Source organism: Phyllopteryx taeniolatus, chromosome 17 (genome assembly GCF_024500385.1).
Source record: "Phyllopteryx taeniolatus isolate TA_2022b chromosome 17, UOR_Ptae_1.2, whole genome shotgun sequence".
In the NCBI taxonomy this organism is placed as follows: domain Eukaryota; kingdom Metazoa; phylum Chordata; class Actinopteri; order Syngnathiformes; family Syngnathidae; genus Phyllopteryx; species Phyllopteryx taeniolatus.
This window is the reverse complement of record NC_084518.1, coordinates 16331232-16350518: the sequence shown is the minus strand read 5'-3', so window position 1 is coordinate 16350518 and position 19287 is coordinate 16331232. Positions and strand designations below refer to the sequence as shown.

Sequence of the window (19287 nt, the reverse complement as noted above, 5' to 3'; positions counted from 1 at the left end):
AAGTTGCACTTACTGACTTACTGACATTGATTTTCTGAAGTATTCCTGAGCCCATGTGGTGATATCCTTTACACATTGATGTTGGTTTTTGATGCAGTGCCGCCTGAGGGATCGAAGGTCACAGGCATTCAATGTTGGTTTTCAGCCTTGCCGCTTACATGCAGTGATTTCTCCAGATTCTCTGAACCTTTTGATGATATTATGGACCGTAGATGATGACATCCCTAAATTCCTTGCAATTGTACGCTGAGGAAGCTTGTCCTTAAACTGTTGGACTATTTTCTCACGCACTTGTTCACAAAGAGGTGAACCTCGCCCCATCTTTGCTTGTGAATGACTGAGCAATTCAGGGAAGCTCCTTTTATACCCAATTAGCCTGTTCACCTGTGGGATGTTCCAAACAGGTGTTTGATGAGCATTCCTCAACTTTCTCAGTCTTTTTTGCCACCTGTCCCAGCTTTTTTGGAACGTGTAAAATTCTAAGTTAATGATTATTTGCTAAAAACAATCAAGTTTATCAGTTTGAACATTAAATATCTTGTATTTGTTGTGTATTCAATTAACTATAGGTTAAACATGATTCGAAAATCATTGTATTCTGTTTTTATTTATGTTTAACACAACGTCCCAACTTCATTGGAATTGGGGTTGTAAATCAAGCCTTTAAAATATGCACTGTGATTAGTTTTTGGAGGGAGGGAGGGGACAAAAAGCAAAGCCAATTTCATTTATTTAAATTGAATACATTTTCATATTTTAACTATCAATTTAATTGCCTTTATATAGTATGTATTTAATTCGGGCATTAAAAACACTTCATATAAATTAAAGCAAACAATAAATGTCAATTAAAAAATGTATACTTCAAGGAGATTGAGGTTGAAGCTGAAGGACAGAGAAGAAGGAGTGGAAGTACAGGTCATCACTGCGGGAAGAGAGGCTACGAGACCGCAAGCGTGATGCAGAGAGCTTCTGAGGGACCACCACTGAGCGGTCATCTTTTGGGCATGTGTGTGCGTGCGTTTGCATGTGCGTGTGTGCGTGTTTGGCGACATGAAGCGACAGCGTGCAGGGCCTGGATGTGCTCCAAAAAGTGTTGCGAGGATTACGGCAATGTCGGAAGAGCCGCCGCGTTTATTAAACCCGGCTAGCAACAAGGCTCGGGCCTCATGGAGATTTTGGGGCGCGTTCGATGGACGCAGTCAAACAAACAACTTGTTTACAGTGGAAAATGCCACAGGAGACGTGATCACCACCTCCTTGCGCAAAAGAAATAAACTGAACGAATAGAAATAATTCAGAGTTTGGAAAAAAAAAAAAAAAAAAAAGTAAGAACTTCCCAGGCGCGCTTGGCCATTAATAAAGACTCAAAATAATCCATGAAGTCAAAATGTCCACTGTTACATATTGAGCATATCATGTGATTAATGCCATGGCTCCTCTCGCCAGTATATTCATGATAACCGCCACCTTGCACAATAGAAATGACCACAACGACTCAAAATAATCCACACAGTCAAAAAGTCCAAAGTGTGCTCAGTTACCTTTTGAACATCTCAAATAATTAACCTGACAACTCCTCTCGACAGTTTGTCACGATGATAACCGCCTCCTTGCACAATAGAAACAAACACAACAAATAGTAAGAATCGGCAGTTTAAATAAAAAAAAATTTTAAAAAAAAGTCCAGGTGGGTTCAGCCAGGGGCCACGACGAGAACGCTCAGCTTCAATCACATCACAATCCATAATAGATGCCCAATGTAAATATCTCATGAAGGCGCGCTATGGAGAAAATGAGTTTGTACTTGGTTGGACACACACACATGCGCACACACAGTGAGTGTATATGTAATATTAATGCTCTTAATGGATGCTACGTGTGAATGTCTTTTTACTCCCGCAGTTTGTCTCGACTTAAACAGGACAGCTTGGCATTTTACATTTTATTGACTTCCTTTCTTAAAATGGAAAAAAAAAAATATATATATATATATATATATATATATATATATATTAGTTTATAACACCACACAAAAAGTTCTGCAGGCTTGGTCGCAACTCAAATGAGGAAAATACTTAATATTTAAAGCCACAGGCAGTATCAGCAGGATGTTAGACAAATACCTTGCAAGTGCCTAGTTTGCATTATACACACTCATCAACTGTTGTTACTGAGTAATTTTACATCCTGGCTTGTGGCTAACAAGAACAACAACTATCTTGTCTGTGTCTTCCAAAAGCTACCAAATGTAATAAATCGGGCTACATTTGGAATAGATCTTGAATTTTATTACATTTGTATTTTAGGAATTGTATTAATTTGATTTAGGTTTTATGATATTCTTATTGGAGTCACTGATGGTTTAGTGGTACACTTGCCTGACTTTGATGCAGGCAGCGTGGGTTCAGTTCCCACTCAGTGATGGTGTGAATGTGAGTGCGAATGGTTGTCCGTGTCTATATGTGCCCTGCGACTGACTGGCGACCAGTTCAGGGCGTCGTCTGCCTTTCGCCCGAAGTCAGCTGGGATAGGCTCCAGCGCCCCCCAACCCTAATCAGGATAAGCGATGTTGACAATGGATCGATGGATATTCATATTGCCAATCGTGTTAGCCTAAACCTGTATTTTTATTCAAATCATCATTTATTTTATAATTGTTAAATTAGTTTCAGCAATATTTAATGCATTGAGCTACCTTAAGATGCATTGATTTATTTTATTACATTGTCTTAGTTATTGTACTGTATAGATTTTATTTGTTTTTTTGTTGTATTTTTACCCTGAATCACACCCATTTCTTCCTAAAGTAACAATATGTAATAACTTGAGCTAGCAATAGATTTAATTGTATTTATTTAATTATTTAATTATATTGATCATTGTCATCACCTTGACCTCACATCAGTTTCTTCTTAATAAAAAAGAAAGCACAAATACATAAGAAACTAAGCTACATTCATATTTTATCTTGCAATTTCATTACACTATTTTTATTCATTTTTCAAAGCAACAATATGTATTTTTGCTTGTATTATTTATTAAGATTTAGTATGCATTTGTATTTATTTTATTTTATTTTATTATTCGAATTCAAAGATATTTTTTCTTTTACTATTTTTTTTCTCTCTTTTGTCAGTCAGCTTGATGTCCTTTCTTAAAGCAAGATTACGTGATTATAAAATCTGTTTAAAGCTGAACCTTTTGGCACCTTAAGCTCTCAACATTAAGTAATTGACGCAATTATTGACGTAAGTAACGCTAGCATGTAGCCACTTAGTGTTGAAGCTCAAGGATAAGGCAGTGAAACACGTGACGCCAACCAGGGACCTTTCCCAAAGAGTTAACACAGTTTTCAGACGCGAAGGCTAGTTGCCAGGTCCTATTGTTGCTATTGTATTGTAGTACAGCTACTAAAATAAACATTTGGTGACATGTGCTCCGCTGTCTGGATGGCGATGATATGATGAGCCCCCGTGAGGTCTCACAAGAGACCACTAAAAGCCCCGACCACCCTCCACGACAGGGAGTTATAAATCATTCAGGAAGAATCAGGGTCAGCTGAAGTGCACCATCATTTTTATACGGCGTGCCGACGGGACAACGTCCGCCGCCGTCATGAAGTTTGCGTAGGGCCGTTTCGTCGGCCACCAACATTAGCTTCGTTACCCCTGAAGAAAAAGGAGGGCTGGCGACGGGGAGCCCATCGACCGGGACGGCTGCCACAGTTGCCAAGGTTACCTGCGCGGATGGCAGCACGCTAACCAAAGAGGGGCATCAGTTGGGGGATTGGGGGGCTCAGAATGCCAGATCGATGCAAATAGAATTCGATTAAGGTTACCTGTACTTTTGAGTTACGACTACCAAGTACGTGCGGCAAGGGAGTCTCGGGAGGGAGCAAGCAGCGGAGAAAACAAGGTCCACGATCAAAAGCACCTTGCTGACTGGGGGGAAAGGGGTAGAAATGCAAACAGTGACCGGTCAGCTCAAGGTTTGAGGTCACCGACTGGTATCGGCATAACAATGTTGTGTCTGACAAAAAGTGCCCTAGGTTTTATTCCAGTCAGTCAGTGTTCGGGTTAAGGGCCCCAGGTACAATCTCACCGATTGGGATGAGGAGCAGAATGCAGCTGTGACCAAATAAAACCTGGTTTCCCTTCAGAGACTGGCATCGGGATAAGAAGGCTGTCTTTGACTCAAGTTTGTTAAGAATGGAGGATCTGGTCGATGTCTATCTACGATTTAGGGGTTAAGAGCCCCAGGTTGACTGAACTCCCCCAGGTTCGATTCCAATGACTGGCATAGGGATAAGACCAAAGAGCTAGTTGGATTCAAACCGAGGATCATTTGACCAAAGGGCAGACTCTCACCAGCGGACCCTAGTTTCCCTTTTTTCTCCCCAATATTATTTTGCATTGTTCGATTAAAATTGAAAATGTGGAATGTGAACAAAGGGCCCTAGATTTGATTCCACCCACAATTATTGGGATAAGAATGCTGACTCTCACCAACGGTTCCCAGGTTCCATTCCAATAACAACTACAAGGATAAGAATAGAGTCTGTGACAAAATGGTCACAGCTTTGATTCTGACTATCATCTGTGACAAAAAGGTCCCAGATTTGATTCCAGCAACTACCTTCTGTGTCCAAAGGGCAGACCGTCACCAAAGGATCCCAGTTTCCCGAGATTTGATTCAAATCGAGAATGCAAGCTCTGACTAAAGGGTTCTCGGTTCGATACCAATGACTGGTATCAGTAAAAAAAAAAATATATATATATATATATATAAACGGTCACCAAAATAGCAACAGGTTGAATTCTGTCAACTAGAACAACGATAAGACTGTCACCAAAGGGTTCCAGGTTTGAGTCCATAGACTTCCCAGACATCATCTGTGACTATAAGGCGGCCTGCAATCAAAGGACACCTGGTTCAATTTCATGACTGGTACAGTATAAGGGTATGGGCAGCTTCCCACTTTACTCGTAGCCAAGTTGCCCTTGAGCAAGGCACTTAGAATTGACCCCGACTTCCCACAAGACATGTTAACAGGACACATTTTGCGCACTCTCCTTCTTCACACAGCAACACAAATAAAAAGTAACTTAGAGATGTTCAATCACGTCCGGCATTGCGGGGGGATTTTGCGTGACTGAAATTAGCATTTTTATGGAGTTCCGGTGGCCTTGGCTCGCCCTTAACTCTGTGTGAACATGCGAGCCAGGAGATAGGGACGTTAATTAGGGAACGGGAGTAGCAGCATCACAATGGCAACGAGCACTCAATGGCTCCATTGCGTTATCGCTGATGGGCTCAAATTGATTAATGGACACGAGGGCGAGCAGGAATGCTGAGCCTGACGTTCCTTTTGATTAAGAAATTAACCGATTTAAGAGTTGGGATTCATCGGAGAGAAAAAATGCAATCATTTAAGATGATTTTTGTGTGTGTGTGTGTGTGTGTGTGTGTGTGTGTGGTCGGACATTTCAAGGTCCTTATTGTGGACACCCAATCATTTCCAAAATGTCAGTTATATATACTATGGTTTACGGCTATAGTGGGAAAAAAAATAGATGACTCATACAACCATCTAAATATCAATATAACTAACAGTCTCCTGTCTTCTTCACATGTATGGGCTATAGGGTAGGGTGGGTCTTATGTTGTAAAGAAAACTATCTAAGCCTGGCTGCATGTTTAGAATACATTTGAATGTATAACTCTGCATATGCGCATGTGCAGCAAGTCAAAATGGCGGCAGCTGTAACAAAAACGAGTGAATTTGAATCAACACCTATTCGTTCATAGCCGTGGCAGTTAGTGTTAGCTCAAAACCTTCAGGCTTCAGCTAGAAAGCAAAACATGTCAGGAAAAAGCCGACCACAACTTCTGAACTTGATTTAATCAAAGGCACTTTAAATTGTGGCAATTGTATGCTGACTCCCATTTAACATAAGTTTGAATGACTTTTTATATCCACTGTAGGCTACATGTAAGGCTGTGCTGCACACTCACCTGTACTGTATGTTTGAGGCTACCTAACAACAGCACACACTTGGTCGTATTTAATGGCCGTGTAGTGATTATGGGAGTTAATTACGGATGAAAAGAAGAGTGCTTGAAGTTAATTAAATCATGTATGAATTAAAAAAAAACCTACAACTTTATTATTATTGAGATTATTACGGGTGGCTTCGCATGTTGTTGTTGTTGTTGTTTTTTTCATCAGCACGCCTACGCTGCTTCACGTAAACGTATAATTGGAGCAATCAATCAGATACAAACACACACAAATACACACACATAACCTCCAACCCGCCCAGCAACAGCATCATTTGTTTAGCCAGCAGGCTCCACTTGGGCCTACACACCCTGCAGAGAGTTATGAAGAGACTCCGCACCACATGACGGCTTATCTCCACATCATCAGTAACAGCACACGCTTGACTCGTCTTAATCATTACACGGTTGCGGTTCTTATTAAGAAGAAGAAAAGAAAAACAAATCAAGGGCTGGATTGGGATTAATGCAGCCAATCATTAGCAGTCGCTGAAACCACTAACAAACAACATTTGTGATTTCCGCCGCTCAAGGATGTCGCTCATTGTTTCATTGTTGTTAGCGTAGCACGTTTGTATGCTTCTCTTTGGCTGTTGCTATGGCATTTTGGGGCAAAAGGGATTGTGCCCCACAAATTCTGCCTAGCAACAAATGCAGGGTAGACATTCAAATTTGACATTGTAGCAATAGTAATTTTCTAGTTTGTCTGTTTCCTGCAGACTCTCCTTGTCCCTTATCTGCTGTAGGGTGGGAGACCTCTGCCCCAAGTTGCCATAGACTTTGGGGCAAATGTAATTGTGCCCCACAAATTTTGCTGAGCAGCAAATACAGAGGAGAGATTCAATTGTCATTTCATGTTTTGGCTGTACTCTTGCTGACTCTCTCCTACGATGTGGAGCAGCAAGCATTTTCTTGTATTTTGCCATTTTCCATGTCCTTTATCTACTTTGTGGGACAGCGAGCCCTCTGCCCCAAGTTGCCGTAGACTTTGGGGAAAAAGTGATTGTGCCCCACAAATTCTGCCAAGCAAAAAATACAAAGGAGGGATTCAATTATGATATTAATGTGTCACTGCCTGGTTTGCGAGGACCCCTCTGCCGCCTCTCCTTTGTCTTTTATCTGCTATGTGAGGCAGATGCCTGCCAGAATGCAGTGGAAAGTCTTTTCCCATTCTGCCAACCTGTCGATAGCCACTTTTGTGCGAACGGTTTGTTTTGTCACCTGCAGAGCACTTTCACACACAAGCCAAAGTACTGCTGTGTCAAAAAAGAAAAAGTGCACACAGAGAACAACAGCACTGTACCCTTAAAAAGTCTAAATGGCACAGCCTATCCCGATGACATTATAGTCTGATAACGCTTCCCTGATCCATACAGCTGCCTACAGTGCAGGAGATGGATGGGTGTGGGGTCCCCGAACAATATAGGATGCGCTCAGCCGTATAATAAGTGATAAAAGCCCATGTACTCGCCCTCCAGACTTTTTTTGCGTCCCCCCGGCGGAGCTCGATGGCGGGGATCATTTCTCTTTTCGCCGCGCAAGACGCGTTCAATCTTCTTTTTATACACCCTAAAAAGCAGCAATCTGGCCCCGCAACTTTTGGCTTTGAATGATGGCGACATGGGCCGAGTGGCACGCAAAGGTGGAAGCAGTTTGTCACTTTCCCTACGACACATGGCGAGTGCCCTTCAACTGGCGACCAAGAAAAAAATATGTATGGAACAAGAAGAAAACTGGCATATTTTTGGGTTAGTTGAACATTCTTTGGCGATTTCAGATGCAGGAGCAATATATTGACCGTTTCAAACTTCAAAGACAAACTAGTCATCAATGAAAATTGATGTTTTCACAACCATCAAAGATAATCTAGCCTTCAACAAACCTCACACATTTTTTCATGAACACAGACATATGTTAGATTCCTTGAGACTTCATTGTTTTTGACGTTTAGGAACACAAACCGGTTCATTGATGACAACATTTTTTGGGGCAGCCAATGACCAGGACCATTGGTGAGTACTTGATATGTCAAAGAAAATCTATTTGGCAAAGAACCTAACATACAGTAAGATCAACGACAATAGTTGTCAGTGAATATGAGCTTGTTTTCAAAAACATCAAAGATGATTTAGTCTACAATAAACCCGCCATGGGTTTTTTTGTTCACAGCAAAAACAATTCAGTTATACAATAACATACACACTTCAGACAATTTACTATTGAATGAACCTGTGTGCTTTGCAAAGACAATTGAGGCGCCAAGTAACAAACATGTTTTTGTGACACTGACGACAATTTCAACCTTCAATGAAACGAAGGCATGTGTTTTCGTCAACATCAAAGACAATTTTCAAAGACAAAAAAAAATTATTGCGGTTGCTTCACTTTTTTTTTTATTGTGGCAGGGCAAAAAGTTTGAATGGGGAATAGTGAAAAGTGCCACCAACTTGAGGTGTCCTTGTTCGACGCTTGCCCGAGGGCACCGCCCCACCAGCCACCAACCACCACCGCCTTTCATCCCTCCAATAACGGGACCTTCCCAAAGGGCTTGAAGATTGCACACGGGTCCTTTAGAAGTTAATTATGCCGTAAAGGAGCACTGTTTGCGCTGTAAAAGACGCCACTGGGTGATTTGGTCTGCATTCTAATGGAGTCGACCCAGCTTGGGAGCTTTATCTGGCCACATAACCAAGTGATAGTTAATACAGAGCAAGCAGAGCGCAGCAGTGTATAAACCTACGATGAGTACGCTATGTACGAAATTGAATAAAGATGGAAAAGTTGGTAAATCTCAAGAAAAGGGGGAATGTATTGAGTGCCGTTATTGGAAAATGTGCAAAAATTATAATTAAGCTGGTGGACGCCCACAAAAGGCCGGAGACCCGCTCTAAAATCAATGTGTTCTGTATGCCATTACTACGGCTATGAACAGATAATGTGTCCAATCAACCAAACACAGATGGTTTTATAAACATCAAATACAATCGTGATCGGTGACCAAAACATTATTTTCATAAACATCAAGTAGGGCTGCACGATTATGGCCACAATAATAATCATGATTATTTTGATCAATATTGTAATCAGAATTGTTAATCATGATTATTCCTCGTGTTTGGGAAAAATCGTTATTTTTATTGCACTAATTTTGAACAAACAAAATGTGCAAATTGCAACTTAATGGAAACAAATACACTTAATGCATAGAAGCCAATAACATTAGGCTGCAAGCACCGACTTTTCATTTGAAAATCCCCGTCGTCAATATAGTGAATTGTCAAGGACGGTACGTCTCCGTTGTTCTGCTTGACCATTGCTCAGTCATGCACGGTCACAAACTGAGCGTGCCGGAGCTTAATGAAACCTTAACCATGCGTTCGCCCCCTGGTGGCTGGCTGACTAGGTTGCGCGCACTGCTGCAAATGAAGCACTTTTCATATGCAGCAGTGCTCGCATTTTATATGTAAAAAACGGCAGGCCATCAGGCTCATGCAAAATTGCGATCACGATTCAAATTAGATTCATCGTGCAGCTCATCAAGGATAATTTTGTCTTCAGTGAACCGAACTTGTGTTTTCGTGAACGTCACTGACAATTTTGTCGTCAATGTGTGTGTCTCCGTGAACATCAGACCCATTTTTGTCACCAATGAACATTTCTAAAAACATGAAAGACCATTTAGCATCATCAATGATCCTAACAGAAACATCAAGACAATTTAGTTGCCAATGCATGTTTTTGTAAACATCACGGATGAGGATAACGTGTTTTCGTGAACATCAAAGACAATTTTGGAACCAACAAACATTTTCAAAAACATTTGACAATGTAGTCATGATTTAACATAACATACATGTTTTTAGGGAACATAAATGTTTTTGTAAATTATGAGTCGTCAATGGACTTTTAGCATCCAATAACCTAATGTAACTCATTTTGTAATAGACCAAAGACAATTAAGTCTTTAATTATCATAAATATCATTTTGTAAACATAAGACAATTTAGTGTCTTTTGTGACCATATCAATATGTATTTGTAAATGTCAAAGACTATTTAGTCCCCAAGAACCTAATGCAATGAACATAAAGTGGTTTTCACAAACACGTGAAGCCAATCTAATCTACAACGAACCTAACATGTTTTTGCTTCGTAAATGTCGACGATCAGCAGTAAATCTTGGTTTCACTCTCGGGAGAAGCCAAACAATATCGAGCGCAGTTATTGGAAAATATGCAAAAATTAATAATTTAATTGGCCCACAAAAGGCCAACGACCCGCTCTGAAATCAATGATCACTCCTACACAGATGTTATCGCTGCAGACATGACTGCGGGAATGACTAATAGCTTCGGTCTTGGCCATTTTTATGAGCAAACAGTCTTATCGGGACAGCGATGAAATAAAGGCTAATCACAGAAAAATCAGGACACGCATCCATCTGTCTTATTTGTGTATTTAAATTACCAGAGCACTCTATTCAGTGAACCTAACATAAGGTTTTGGTTTTCCTAAACATCAAAGACTATTTAGTCTTTAACGGAACGTATGTGTTTTCCCCAACGTCAAAGACAGATTTTGCCTTGAATGAACTTCACATGTATTTTTGCAATTCAAGACAATATAGTCTTCAGTGAACTGAACATATGTGTTTTCATGAACATTGAAAATAATTTAGTCTTTAATTAACCTAAATGCACATTTTGTTTTACACATTAAGGGCAATTTACATTTGCCTAACCTACGTGTTTTCCTAATTATCAAAGACAATATAGCTTCAGTTAACCTAACTAACGTGTTTTCGGAAAGAGTGAAGACAATTAAGTCTTTGGTAGACACTGCTGTAGTGACCAATGAAATGAGTAACACCTTCAATCTTGGCCATGATAATCGAATCATGATATTGTTATATGGCCTAGTCATGAAAGAAAAGCTAATCGTGGAAAATTCTGGACATGTTCTATTGTCTGTATTGATTGTTTGCAATCAAGATTTATCCATGCGTCATATTTGTGTGTTTAAATAAGCAAAGCATTCAGGTTTTTGATGACCGATCAAAGACGATTAGACACTGGACCGTTCTCACTGATGATCTGTCACCATCATCAAGCCCGGTGATTGCGACTCATCGTGCAGCCAAGCAATCAGTCGCTCTCACAAATCAAGGTGTTGTTTTCCCCCCTCCTCCCACCTTTGACCTGGAAAACATAAAATCATCTTCTCCTTTTCCAATATTTTCGATTGTTCGCGGTCTGAATGTTTGGGATAGGACGCTAGATGGCAATTAACCAAAACATCGTGGTCCAGGAATCATCGACTCCCCCACCGCTGCCTTGCTACGCGACGCACAGCCCGGCTATAAATATCACTTATCAAGCGCGCCGCCTCTGGAGAGCGAGTGAGGCGCAGAGAGAGAGAGCTATGGGGGACAACAACAAGACCAACATCGGCACAAGTGCGATTGCTCGACGCGACAAACTACATCCATCAACGACCACCAGAGATCCTTACTCATCCCGCCGACCTCCAAGGCATAAATTAACGGGAAATCCTGCAGTTTACATGCAACAGTGAAGCGAGCAGAATGTTTTTCCCCCCAAAAAACAAAAAAAAAACCATCAAAGACAAATAACCTGTTTTCAATAAACATCAAAGACAAGTCAGTCTTCAACGAACCAAACGTAAACTACGCATTTAAGACCATTTCGAATCATCGATCATCGTATGAGTTTTCCTAAACATCAAAGAAAATGGAGTCTTTCATGAATCTAACGTATTTGTTTTTGTAAACATCAAAGGCAATTTAGTGTAAACAATCAAAACTATTTAGTCTTCAATGAACCTAACCAACATGTTTCCTAACCATCAAAGACATTTTAGAGTCATCAACTCAAAGGGAATTTAGTCTTCAAAGAGCCTACAATACATATTTTAATAAACATTGAAGACAATTAAGTCTACAACAAACCTAACAACCGCATTTTCGTAAACATCAAATGCAATTTTATCTTCACCTAACATACATATTTTATGTACACTGATCAATCAAAACAGTTTTTTTCAGTGTTAATGACAACACATACATTAGGTTCATTGAAGAAATTGCCTTTGACATTTACAAATGCAAGTGCATTAGTTTCATTGAAATATAACTTGGCTTTCATTTTTACTATTCTCTCTACTCTATTAAGACTTTTCCACAACCCAAATGTATGTGCTCTTTGCATTTCGTTCACTCAATAGCTAATTGTTCTCGTTCATTCTAGCGGGTTTGAAATATTTAAAAGGGGTCTAATTAATGCAAAGTAATACAAAAAAACAACAACGATACACTTACCTTACTTAACATGCATGATTTACTGGTTTTAAATAGTCATGCGCTGGACCTCTGCGTCCAATCAATGTAACTGCTTAACGGGTAAGCGAGGCTAACGAAGGTCGCCATTTCCATTCCGGTGCAGCATCACTCCATTAAACTGCAGCTACTGGCTGGCAGCCCACTGTGAACAAAGTCGGCGCGCTTGGACACCTCGCACCGGCCTACCCAGCATGCCTCAGCATGATCCTGGCAACGCTTGCCGGGCGCCCTGAAGACACGAGCGTGGCATCGCTCCAGTCCAGCTGGAAACGTGTCTGGCGACTGAAATCCATCTGCAAAAAGCAGCTTCTCATCTGTCAAAATCCACTTTGTACTGCGGGAAATGTTCACAAATGCTGTCGATGGGGAACACGGTATCTCTATCAGCAAATACAGAGACAAAAAAGGCTGGCAGACAACAGCGTCATTACATTTCTGCATTTAGGTCATTGGGCTTCGTACGGATGCTGAACCAGCTTTTGCGCTAAATTAGCGCGTTTTTGTTTTTTAAACAAATGTCATCAAAGTACAAATACATGTGGTTGACCACAATATATCTCATCTGACACTACACTGTATATAATAATGTGCCAAAACTTGCGGTAGTCTTATTTTAACCTGTGCAATTTTTGGAGGATTTCTGGTTGTTTTATTTTAATCTGAGCAATTTTAGGAGGATTTATGGTAGTCTTATTTTATTCTGTGCAGTTTGTGGGGGATTTACGGTAATTAAGGATAAAGTAATTAGGATTGCTGGTACGATATTTATTTTGTTAACATGCACAATTTGGGGATTAATTTTAGTCTTATTTGAATACAGGCAATTTTTGAAGTGCTTTACAGTAATCCTTTTTTAACCTGCACAATTTTGGGGGGATGTGCTGCAGTTTATATAAATCTGTAAAATCTTGGGGAATTTTACGGTAGTCTGATTTTACCCTGTGCAATTTTTGAAGGATTCATTCTAGTTTTATTTTAATCTGGGTAATTTTTGGAAGACTTCTGGTAGTCTTATTTTCATCTAGGAAATTTAAGGAGGATTTATGGTAGTTTTATTTTAACCTGTGCAATTTGTTAATTTTATTTGTCTACGCAACTTTTAGAGGATTTATGAGTATTTTTTGTTAACATGCCCAATTTTGGGTGGATTAATGGTAGCCTTATTTTAATTTGGGCGATTTGTGGGGAATTTACAGTAATTATTTTTATTAATCCGTACCACTGTTTGAGGATTTATGGCACTTTTTTTTGTTAACATGCAATTTTGCGGATTTATGGTACTTTTATTTTAATCTGGGCAATTTTGGGGGTATTTGCGGTAGTTTTATTTGAACCTGCGCAATTCTTGTGGAATTTATGCTCATCGACTGCAACATAATTAAGATATCGTATTGCAAAAAACTTTGGGAAAAAAAAAGGAAAAAGTTGATCCTTCCACTTTAATCTTGAAGGCTCTGTGCTCGACAGTGAAGACGAGAAAGTAGGCAGCCAATTCTCTCAAAGGTAATCCTCCACAGAGCGGCCAGCCTGGGGTAGGCTTTGGGCGGCTGCTTGGGGAAGCAGGAGAGTTCCTTGGCTGTGACTCTCTCGCCTGGCAAAGCTGCTATCAACTTCACACAAGTCTCAAAGGCGCCTCGGGGAGTTGACCCGCGGGTTAAATGCGAGTACGTCGTCCGGCCTGAGATCGATAACATCTTGGCTTGTCCCCCAACTGAGTCGAGGAAGGGTAGGAGTCACGTTATCATTTTCTTTTCTTTCGTTGCGGTTGTTTGCATTTGAGCTAATAACGGGTCTCACATTGGGGTTAGGGTTAGCATAATTCATTAATGATGAATGAATTAATTAATAATTGAAAATTAAAGCGCGAATAAGAGGTCTTATGTGTAAGTTACGGTTAGCATAATAGCATTTTTGTTAAAGAGGTAAAAATAGGTCTCAGGTTTGTGTAAGCATATCGTTCGAATTTTAATGACGGAACCGACAACACGATTTATGGTGTTATTAGGGCTACCATATTGTTGGCATTTTCATTATATAAGTGAACAACATGTCTTAGAATGGGGTTAGTGGTTGGGTTGTGGGTTATCGTTTTAATTAAGGAGCTAATAAGAGGTTTCAGGTGGAGGTTATGGTTATCATAATGTTATCATTTTGGTTAAAGAGCTAACAATAGGTCTCAGGTTGATGTTAGTTGCATAATATTTCGAATGAATTTTGATTACGGTGCAAACAATAGGTTTTATGTTGAGGTCAGGGATTACGTTTAGGTTATCATAATTTTAGTACTTTGGTTATCTGGCTAGCAACAGGGCAATTGATATTGGGATTAGGGTTAAGGTTAGCACATTGTTAGCATTTTCGTTAAAGAGCTAACAGGCAGTTTACGTCACTGTTAGGGTGAGCATAACAATAACATTTTGGTCAAGGCACTAACAACACGTCTTACATTGGAATCAGGGCTAGTGGTTAACATAACGTTAGCTTTCGGCAGTTATCAATCCAGCATTTGATGTTCTGGCGGTTAATATTCGGACAATGATGCAATTAGCTTGCTAATTAACATGAAAGTCCGTCTTTTCTTTAATCCTGGTCAAACGCTGACATGGTGAATTGTTGGTGCAGCGTGACAGCTTGTAGAATTACTCCCACTGTATGTGTGTGTGTCTTCTAGAGTGCATTTTACACTCAAGGCAAATATTTGCTTGCAGGGGCCATCACGAAGTATCTGGAGCAAGACGTCTGGAGTGTCTGATTTTAGCAAACAACAACTAACAAAAAAAAAAAAAAAATAGAAAAAAAATACTGATTGGACTGAAGTGCTATCATGAAGGCAAAAAGGCAAACAGCGTATTCAAAATGTATGATTTTTGAAGGGTTAGGGTTAGCAGAACATTAGCATGTTGGTTAAGGAGCTAAGAACAGGTCTTAAATTGCTTAAATATGGTTTAGGGTTACAGGGTTATAGTTTTAGTTTAGGGATCTAAGGGCATGTTTTACTTTAGGGTAGTTGTCTCTTCAACCAACCAGGTTTTAAATAAAAGGTTAGAGTTTCCATAACTTCAACAATTTGGTAAAAGAGCTAATCACAGGTTTTAATGTTTGGGTTAGGGTAAATCTAGCATTTTGGTTGAAAAGATAGGTATTACGTTACGTTTAGGGTTAGCAGACCTAACAACAAGTTTTACATTAGGGTGAAGGGTAGGGACTGGGTTAGGATAATGTTAGCATTTTGGTACAAGAGCTAATATTAGATCTTGTGTGGTGGTTAAGTGGTTAGGGTTAGGATTACAGGGTGAGGACAATCTTAGCATTTTGGGTACGATAATAGGTTTTACATTAGGTGCAGCGTTTTTGTTTAAGAGCTAATAACAGGCCATGTGTTGGGGTGAGGGTATTCGGGTTAGCATTTTGGTTTGAGAGCTAACAAAGGGTTTTAGCTTGGGGTTAGAGCTAGCATAACATTAGCTTTTTTTGTTAAATAGGTTTTATGTTGGGTTTACGGTTAGGTTTAGAGATCAGGGATTAGGGTTAGTATAACGTTAGCATTTTAATTACAGGAGCCATCAATAGGCCTTACGTTGTGGTTCAGGTTAGTGTTAGCATGATGTGAGAATTTCGGTTAAAGAGTTAACAACAGGTTTTATTTGGGATTGTGGGTTATAATTAGCATGTCGTTAGCATTTTGGTTCAGGATTTAACAGGTTTTAGGTTAGGATTAGCGTAACGTGAGAAATTGGTTGTAGAGCCGACAACAGCTTACATGCAGAGTTTGGCACAATGTTAACATTTGGGTTGATCGGTTGATTTGGTAATTATTCGATTTTTTTAAATTGTTTTTTTTTTATTAAAACTGCCCAAAAAATTGACAGCAAGGCAACAAAATTAATGCTGTTTCATTTTTTTTTTTTTTAATCTTTTTTAGGATCAAAAGTTTTTGGGGGACTTAAAAGGGAATTAATGGGAGACAAAGTGCGTTGAATGCAAATGTCAGCGGACCTCCTGTGGGCCCAGATTAACTATTTACAACTATATCCAAAGATAATGCACCACCATCACATCCACCCACCCTCCACTCTCGAAATAACAGTGAGATGGGCTATTAATGATACATGAATGTAATTACATTTCTGCAAGCGCTTTTTGCCTAATAGGCCCACAGAAGGATGAGGGAACACATGGTAATTAAAGACTTAAAGCTTCTCGTGGCGAGCAGGCATCGTTTTATGGTGTTCAGGCAAATAAAAGTGTGCATTTTCGCCTGCGTGATTTAATGGCTCGCAAACGTAAACAGTAGAGAGGAGAGAGAAGGAAGGAAGATGAACCATAAGGGAAGTAAATCCACAATTTTTCCACATGGTATGTGTCGCCACTAATCAAAACGCGCTCTTCTGATTAATATTGATTTCGTGGAATAAGAATTCTGCGATTGGCTGGCGACCAGTTCAGGGGTGTACCCCGCCTCTCGCCCGAAGATAGCTGGGATAGGCTCCAGCGCGCCCGCGACCCTAGTCAGGATAAGCGGTACAGAAAATGGATGGATGGATGGATGGAATAAGAATTAAACAGAACAATTCATCAATCTACAGCAATCTCAGGGCGCCACCATTTCAGGCAATATCACCCTCTGCTGGCGTGCCGAAATATGTACATCATTGAAGTAAAACCGGTTCGCAGACTCCCTTTATATTTATTCGCTGACATGATAGTTTGAACCTGAACTTGCTAAATGCTGTTCGAACTATCATGTCAGCAATCCGCAGCATCTAAAGGGAGTCTGAGACCCTGTTCCCCGGATTTGGTCACATGATGTTCGTAACCATTGCGGGGAAATTAACGTCACACCACCGTGGGTTAGGGTTAGCATTAGATTATTGTGTTCAGCGGGCTAACGCTAAACCCAAGTCACCACGAACATGATTCGTGGCCTCTGTGAAATACGAGGTGTCAACGTAAGCGCTGGCGTTTACGGCTCGTCTACAAGCGGCTGTGGTGGCCGTTAACTTTTACGACGTCGCACGCAGAAAACAAATCAAGAGTCAATCTCACATTAAGGACAAGATGTGCAGATGGGAAAAAAACACAGCTGGGAGATAATAAAACATAACGGCTAAAGCCATGACTTTGCATTTTTCCCGTATAACGTTCCATCCGTCAGTGGAGTTAGTTTTGAAAGCGCCTCTGTGTCTCTCGCAGGCGCTTGAAAGGGAGTCGCATTAATTTTTTTCAGTGCGAGAAGGCAAAGTGAATGATTGCCACAAAGACAATGATGGGACAATTAGGCGGGGGAGCTTGTCGGGTATAAACATCGGTGGAGTGTCTTTCAATCAGCGGCATCGCATCGTTATGACGTCCTAATGGAACCTTCTAGTGTTTCATGTCTCGTAGAAGTCGCTTTTTCGGGGTGCGACTGCATGACACCTCAAGGTGTGTCATTATTTAAGTATGTTGAACACGACACATTTGAATGATATGCTAGAGAAAAACACTGATCAAATTTATTTTTTTCACATTTTAGATGCCTCGAAAATATTAAGTGAACTGTGGTTTGACACAGAATTATTCTTTAAGAATAAAAAAAAAATTGGATACAGTAGGTATGTGCCCAATGAAGTTGAGTGTGGTTGAGTTCTCAGGGTGGAACATACAGATGCATTACATTTTTCAAATATTTTAGATGGCAATAAAATATTCCATAAAGTGTGTTTTAGCACATAACTACCCTCACGGATTATATATATATATCGTGTACCTAATGAAGTCTACGTTGCGTGTTGTCGAGTCAGTACTAAAGTTATGAGAGAAAAATACAGATACACTAACTACCACTACTACCACTTTTAGTTGGTAAGGAAATATTTATATATTTTTATATTTTCTATTTTTATAAATATTGTTTGGCTGCAGACACTTATTTCTTTTTTACAATTGAGAATTTTGGTACTGCATAAAGTGTCTGTTGAGTACTGTTCTAGTCTAGGTAAAGATAATTTTTAAAAAAAATCGTTAAATTGTTTTCAAAAATTCAGTTCAGCATGTTTTGCCATATGGCTTAATTTTTCTTTTTTTAAATATTCTAACAATTTTTGTGTTTTTTTCTGCAAATACGTGTGTAATAAAACAGAGCAACAGGGGAGAAATATTCTGTAATTTGTGATTTGCCACATAAAGTATATTAATTTGTAGAATTTGTAAAAAAATATTTAGACTTTTTTGTGTAATTTTTGTTGACGAAATAATAAATACGTAGGTGCCAAACATGGGCACTACTGTGCGCTAGGCACGGCGTCCGCTCGGCAGAGGATGAGCTGCGCTGTGTTTGTTTACGGAGCAGACGTGTGGCGCATGTTCCGTGTTAGCAGTTAAACTACCGAACTACGGCAGCATTTCAGCGAGTTCTTCCCCGACGTGGTAACACGCGACTGACAAGTGAGCACAAACACGCCTTTTTTGGTGTTTCGGGGCGGTAGGCAAAAGTGGCGCTGAAGGCTCTCACCTCGTCACGCTCTTTCCGTCCCCGGCAGAAATTGGTTCACCCCCTTATCCGTCACCACCTCTCCCTCCTGGGAATGACAGCTGAATTATCGGTTCTTTCAGCGGGGAGACAGCTCATTCCGTCGTGTCAAAATAAGCGCCCTAGCCCTAGCCACCATCTGATTCCCGGCGCATCCTAACTGCCACTGCTTAGTGTGGCAAGTTGCAATTTCATTTGTCTTTTTTTTGTTTTTCCCCAACGCTGACGTCCTTAACCGATGACAGCCACCTCGACTCGTGAGGATTCTCTGCGGTCGCACCTGCGGTGCCGCCATCACACTATTGCTGTTTGCACAAATTGCTCCATTTGCGTTTGAATACCAAATACCGTTCCGG

General features: G+C 40.2%; 1 protein-coding gene across 3 annotated transcripts in view; it reads right to left on the bottom strand.

Moving 5' to 3' along the window:
* fstl4 (follistatin-like 4) overlaps nt 1-19287 on the bottom strand; it is a 161112-nt gene that overhangs the window by 70660 nt on the left and 71165 nt on the right. The window lies entirely within an intron of this gene.